The sequence below is a fragment of the Gavialis gangeticus genome, unplaced genomic scaffold (assembly GCF_001723915.1).
Source record: "Gavialis gangeticus isolate Ggan-Ray unplaced genomic scaffold, GavGan_comp1, whole genome shotgun sequence".
Taxonomy (NCBI): domain Eukaryota; kingdom Metazoa; phylum Chordata; order Crocodylia; family Gavialidae; genus Gavialis; species Gavialis gangeticus.
Window position 1 is genome coordinate 24,143,875 of NW_017729029.1, and position 6,335 is coordinate 24,150,209.

Here is a 6,335-nt window from a genome sequence, read left to right on the forward strand (position 1 = left end):
AGATAGGTGAACAGGTGGTGGGGGCAGAAAGTGGGGGGATAGGCTTTGCGGGGCAAGCTGTAGGGGAGGTAGGGAGAGGTGTTGGGGGAGGCAGTGGGGGGGTTATGCCACTTTACTCCTTTGCCACCCCATACCCTGCCCCCATCTGCCTGTCCTCCCCAACACTTGCCCTCTCTACTACAACCCCCTATGCCTGCCTCTCTGGCCCCTTTCCCCTCACTTCCTCCCGCTATTGGTTCCCTCCATTCCTGCACCCCATGGCACCTGTCCTTCTACTGCCTACCTGTGTACTCTGGGTACTGGGCTGGAATGGGACCAGAACCAGACATAAGCAGTGGAAGTGGGCAGGGGAGGTAAAGAGACTGCAGGGGGAGGGGAGATGGTGTTGGGGGCAAGAGAGGCAGAGACTGTGTGGGGAAGCAGCTGGGAAGGAGGAGGTTGGGGTCATGCAGCAGCTGCAGCTATCTGCCTCCATCCTGCTTTGTCCTAGAATCCAAAATGAGGGGCTTTCCCTCCCCCCCATGCTAAATGGGGAAGAAAAACCTCATTCTGAATTCAGATAAATATGGTATGTAAATAAGGGTTTGAGAATGTGAGTAAGAGAAGACTTTGAGCATACCAACTGTTCAGCATGCATTTCAAAGTGTCAAAAATAGTTCTTGCTATCAGATACTATCCCTATCCACCTCAACCAAGTTTTATCTGGGGATTGACTCAGAGCAGATGGCCTCTGTCTATATAAAACCCAGTGGATTTTGCATGAATCAGGATCCAAGTCACCTAGGAATCAACAGGTATGGGAGAGTTGCCTTCTATTCTATTAAACTTTAGGATTAAGGGTGCAAAATGCCTTTTGTTGTTCCCCTTCAAATGCTTCTGCTGGATAAATTATAAATGGTGAGTCCTGCTTCTTAATAAATCAGACTAGGAACACCTTCTTTGAGCTATGAAATATGTATGTATTCTGAAACCCAATAACAGCAGTCTGCAATATTTCACAGACAAAAGTGAAACCTATCATACACTTTTTCAACCATATCCTATCACGCAAAGTCAAGTCTTTCTGTGTAATTCTTGAGTGCTGAGTGCTGGCAAACTTCCCAAACAGAGAGCGATTACAAGGTAACACTCAATGATATTATATAAACCTCCGGAAGGCATTTCACCATGCAGATTGTGGATTTTTTTTTTAATTTTAAGAAGTTGTTTAAAAAACTGAACACCACCAACCCAGAATATTTAATGTTTACTTTTCTGGCATTTAAGTACCTTATGGCAATGCATATGTGCTTGTTTTATAGTAATTGATGATATTCATCCTGACAAACATCCATTTTTTTATTATTATTTTAGGAATATGGAGTTTTCTACCTATGAAACTCCCCAAAAGACTTGTTAAAACAAGACAGAATATTTTTTTTTCCTTTTGAATATGTATACTTTGAATTAGTCAAGTAATTTAAAAGTTCTAAGGAAATGTGATTCCACATGCCTGTCACTTGATAGAGGTATTTCAGTCAGTAGGTATTTGGTGTATCTGACTCAGACATAAATTGTGCCTCACCCAGACCAGACATTGCATTATAAAAAAAATAATAAAACACTACATGAAAGAAATGAGTGTGCAAAATATTAATAATAATGATAATAATAATAATAATAATAATAAACTGTCGGTTCCCTGGATGAAGCAAGGAGGAAGAGTTTCCTTCAGAAGAATAAAACATTCAGGCCATTCAGTTCTACATTCTCATCTGCATGTCTACCTGTTTGCAGCCTATCTACAATCTGGCTTTAGATCAGGGGGAAAATTTTATGCTGATTAGACAATCAAAACAATAACCACCTGATCGGAAAGACCAGTGTGGTCCTCATTGGCTAAACTAGGATAAAAAACAAAGTCTCAGGAGATTAGATACCAGAAAGAAACATAAAGCAAAGGCAAAGCAAAGTTAGCCAGTTCACTTAGGAGTGCCTTCCCCTGGAACAAGGAAAGTGAAAAAACCTAATGAGAATGAAGGCTGAATTCAGCTGATAATTCTGTTGCTGGCTCAGTGTGATAGCAGCTTTATGTGGAAAGTCAAATATTATTTCTTTGACACTGTTACACAATTTTCACTGACAAAAGAAAATGCTATTTGCTACATAAGCTGAACCATTTATCATGACCTATGTTAAACAAATGTATAAAAATAGTTTAAAAGGTTCCAGAAATGTAGCTTGTACCATTGAAAAAATCCTTATTTTACAAAGCAAGGTTGTAAAAGTAATAACATACTTATTTGATATGAAATTTCTGTGTGCTTGATTTTATATACATGCATGCATACATATCATATATGGAGCTCCCAGTACATATATAAATTTTGGTGACATTTTTAATGGGAAGATTTCTAAGTAACAGAGAGACTATATTCCAATTGATAGGGAACTGTCTTGGAATAAAGCCACAAATATTTTAGGCCCTGTTCTCTGTTTTGGAATAAACTGATATGACAGATACATTTGGAATCAAGTACAGTAGAATCCTAAACCTAGGTCTCCACATTCAGATGACCATACTCTTACCAATGAGCTCTGCCTTGTTTGCATTCTATGAAACAATAAATGAGGGCTCATTTTTTTCATTTAAAAATAAAAACTCCCCAGAGCATAAACAGAGCATATTTTGTGAAGCAGAAATATTGTTTTCTGACCAGCAAGAGTAATAAGATATAAAATTTATCCTATACATTCCCACATGAGCAGTTATAATCTAGATAATATAATATATATATTAAAATAGTGCTGTAGTATGCATATATCCACATAGCATGTACAGGCACAACTTTTGCACACAACTAAAAGGTGGTTATGTACTTCTAAACTTTGACTTGCTGAGCCAATTAACGTTAGATTTCATCGACGTTTAGGGCTGGAAGGGACCTTAGTAGATCGAGTCCGACCCCCTGCCCTGGGCAGGAAAGAGCGCTGGGGTCAGATGACCCCAGCCAGGTGCTTGTCTAGTCTCCTCTTAAAGACCTCCAAAGTAGGGGAGAGCACCACTTCCCTCTGAAGCTCATTCCAGATTTTGTCAACCCTCACCATAAAGAATTTTTTCCCTAATGTCTAATCTAAATCTGCTGTCCATCAGTTTATGGCCATTGTTCCTTGTAACCCCAAGGAACACCCTGGTAAAAAGTGTCCTCTATTCCTTGCTCCCCCTCCCCCACTGATGAATTTGTAGACGGCCACAAGATCCCCTCTCAGACTTCTCTGCTGAGGCTGATGAGATTCAGGTCCCTCAATCTCTCCTCGTAGGATCTTACCTGATGGCCCTTAACCACATGAGTAGGCCTCCTTTGGACCCTGTCAAGATTATCCATGTCCCTCTTGAAGTGCGGTGCCCAGAACTGAAGCTCCAGATGCAATCTTACCAATTATGCATAGAGTGGAAGTATCACCTCCTTAGACCTGTTCATGATGCACCTTCTAATGCATGAAAGAATGCGGTTAGCTTTACTTATGAGTTCGTTACATTGACAGCTCGTGTTCATTTTAGAGTCGATTATGACTCTGAGATCGCTTTCTGCTGCTGTGCTGCTTAAAAAGTCACTTCCCAGTCTGTAAGTGTGTTGGTGATTCTTTCTCTCTAGATGCAGCACTTTGCACTTATCTTTGTTAAATTGCATCCTGTTCTGTTCTGCCCACTAGTAAGGATTTGTTTGGAAAAAAGACGAACAGAGCCAAGCTACTACACAACATGTGGTTTTAGGAATGATTTACTTTCTTTGAGACAACAAAACACTTAAAGTATTTCACTTGTGCTAAAATGTATTTTATCATTTCTCCACCTAATCTGTGTCAAAATACTTTTGTTTATGTGTGTGCATTGTCTATGGCAAAGACTTAACAGGCTGTGTTTCTTCAAAGGGTATACAAGTACAATCTTCAAACAGAATTTATTTTAGAAATAGATAAATAAGACATAAAAGCAACAGTGTTTGGTAATTCAATTTAAAAGCAAAAAAATATATTTAAAAATATTTGTTAAAAATTATTTTACAAATAATACTTAAGATCAGGATGTACCATAAATATTTGCACCATGATAAAACCAGAAATAATTGAGAATGCATAAGAAAAAAAGATTTGCATTACAGTGTATGTTAAAAAAATAATTATATTTACATCACATACCAGATTGTGACTGCCCCCTATTACACTTTAGCAGTCCTCTGCTTAATGAAATTTAGAAGGACTTCAAGAGGTCCCAAAGTCCAATAGCATCTCTAATAGAGAATTTACACAAGCTACAGTTTACATGTCATGTACAACCTATAATATTAGTTCTTCCTTAGCGTGACTCACTTAAAATCAAGGTGAGCGACATATATGTTGGAGATTATGAATGGCACCAAGCTTTGGCACACCTGCATTCGCATATATCCCAGGCATCAATTATATGCCAAAGGAAGAAGAACAATACCTGAAAGCCATCTTTGGCCACGTGTAGCATAGGGTTCAGTATCTCAGTATCATAGGGATCAGCAACTCATCTATACATACCACTCCATGCAATGGAAATGGGAATGAGAATGGTACAGAAGACAAATAACATAACGAAATATGCTGAGATTATGCTGATTCATAATAAAAATCCAATAATAAGGTTTCAATATAGTCAAGCCTCAAATACAATAAACTAACAGAAATATTTGATGGCTATTGCAAAATGAAATTAATCAACCCTTCCATTAAAAAGAAAATTTAAACAGTCAATTAACTTTGAATTTAAAACTATTCTTCTTAATTTGACATTCAATAGGGAAAAGTTAGGAAAGAGCATTATCCTTCCCTTCTCTGACTGGCCCAGAACTAAATGGTCTGCATATATCTATATTTAAAAAGTGGTTATCACTTAAGAGTTATGGTACAATGAGCCAACAGAAGAAAAGAGCTTTCAGAAAAAATCTTCTGCCAGTTGCCAAGATTTTAAAAAAGTAATATACAGATGTAAGAAAACAAACACACAAAATATAATTACACAAATAGGAAGGAATAAGTTATCCTAATAAAGCCTGCAATCAAGTATTGAACTTGACATAATTCTTAAGAGATTCTATTCCCTTGTATTCTTTTCCCTTCATCCCTTTTTGGAGAGGAGAAAGGGTTAACAGATTTGGCTAAATGACTCAAGGACTGGAGGAAGCCACAAAAAGACACTTACTTAGTAACCTGAAATATCTACCTACAGGCCATTTAGAAGGAATAAGGGTCTCCTAAACCTTCTTCTAATGTTCACAACTAATTCCTACAAATTATAAAATCATGTACTTTTTACTTCTTTTTACAGTTCATAGCTTGTATCATACCCAGTAAGGATATGTTTATATAGCACTATGCAATACAAAGATTTTAGATTTAGCTCTGAATGAACTAGCTCAGATACTGGAAGCCATATAGGCACATTCATAGTTAACCCCAATTAATATACCCAGCTTGTCAGGCTGGTACATTAGCCTCAACAGATCACTGTGCTAATGTGGTTATGCTGATCTGAGTACCCAATCTAACTCAAGTATCCATGCATGGCTCTCCACTGTGCGACTCAGACATTCCCTACATTACTAGTAAAAAGTAACTGAGGAACTTTTCAGCCAGGAGTAGAAGTGGGGACACCAGGATTCTCACAGGAAAAAAAAATATTTTATAATATTTCCACCCCCTTATTTCCAGTCTCAAGGGGTGCCTATAGACATGCTGTGAGGCTGCTTTGACACACTGTAATTACAGTGCATCAGAGCAAACCCAATAGATTAATTTTTTTGCCAGACTCCATTAATTACCACACTCCAGCCAGTCTCTGCATCTCATGTATCAGTTACCCCACCCCTCAAAATGTTGGTGGGGGCACTTGAACTAAAACTTGTCGAATGACCTTTAGTTCAAGTGCCCCCACCACTATTTTGAAGTGCAGGAATACTGATATGCAAGATGTTACGGGGCTTAAATTAGAGCAGCTCAATGTAAAAGTGTCCAAGAAGATCAGTTACTTGGAAAAAGCATCACTATATCATTAACACTTTTTGGTGCTTACATGAGTTCAACATAAATGGTACTCCCACAGATGTAATAAGTGGGTCTTCAGCCCCTGCATGATAGAATTTTTTTTGTTTTTTTGTTTATTTTTCTTTTTTCATTGTTCTGAAGTCTGGCTGAGTTCCTGCTGAACAGCTCTTCCCAACATAGAAGCCAATTGTTCAAACTATAGATTTCTTTACAGATCCTTTACGAGAGACTTACATTATGTAGTATTTAGGCAAAAACATGCCATTAGAAAAGGTCACGTTCAG

At 38.0% G+C, this 6,335-nt stretch overlaps 1 protein-coding gene and 1 long non-coding RNA gene across 3 annotated transcripts in view; one reads left to right on the forward strand and one right to left on the reverse strand.

Annotated features, from left to right (window-relative positions):
• The window catches only part of PCDH11X (protocadherin 11 X-linked), a 1,731,112-nt gene that overhangs the window by 1,374,255 nt on the left and 350,522 nt on the right, over window positions 1-6,335 (reverse strand). The gene's annotated exons all lie outside the window — the stretch shown is intronic.
• Window positions 3,764-6,335, forward strand: part of LOC109300630 — a 7,985-nt gene continuing 5,413 nt past the window's right edge. Inside the window, exon 1 of the long non-coding RNA XR_002098282.1 lies at window positions 3,764-6,324. This is a non-coding gene — a long non-coding RNA (uncharacterized LOC109300630). The remainder of the gene's footprint in view (window positions 6,325-6,335) is intronic.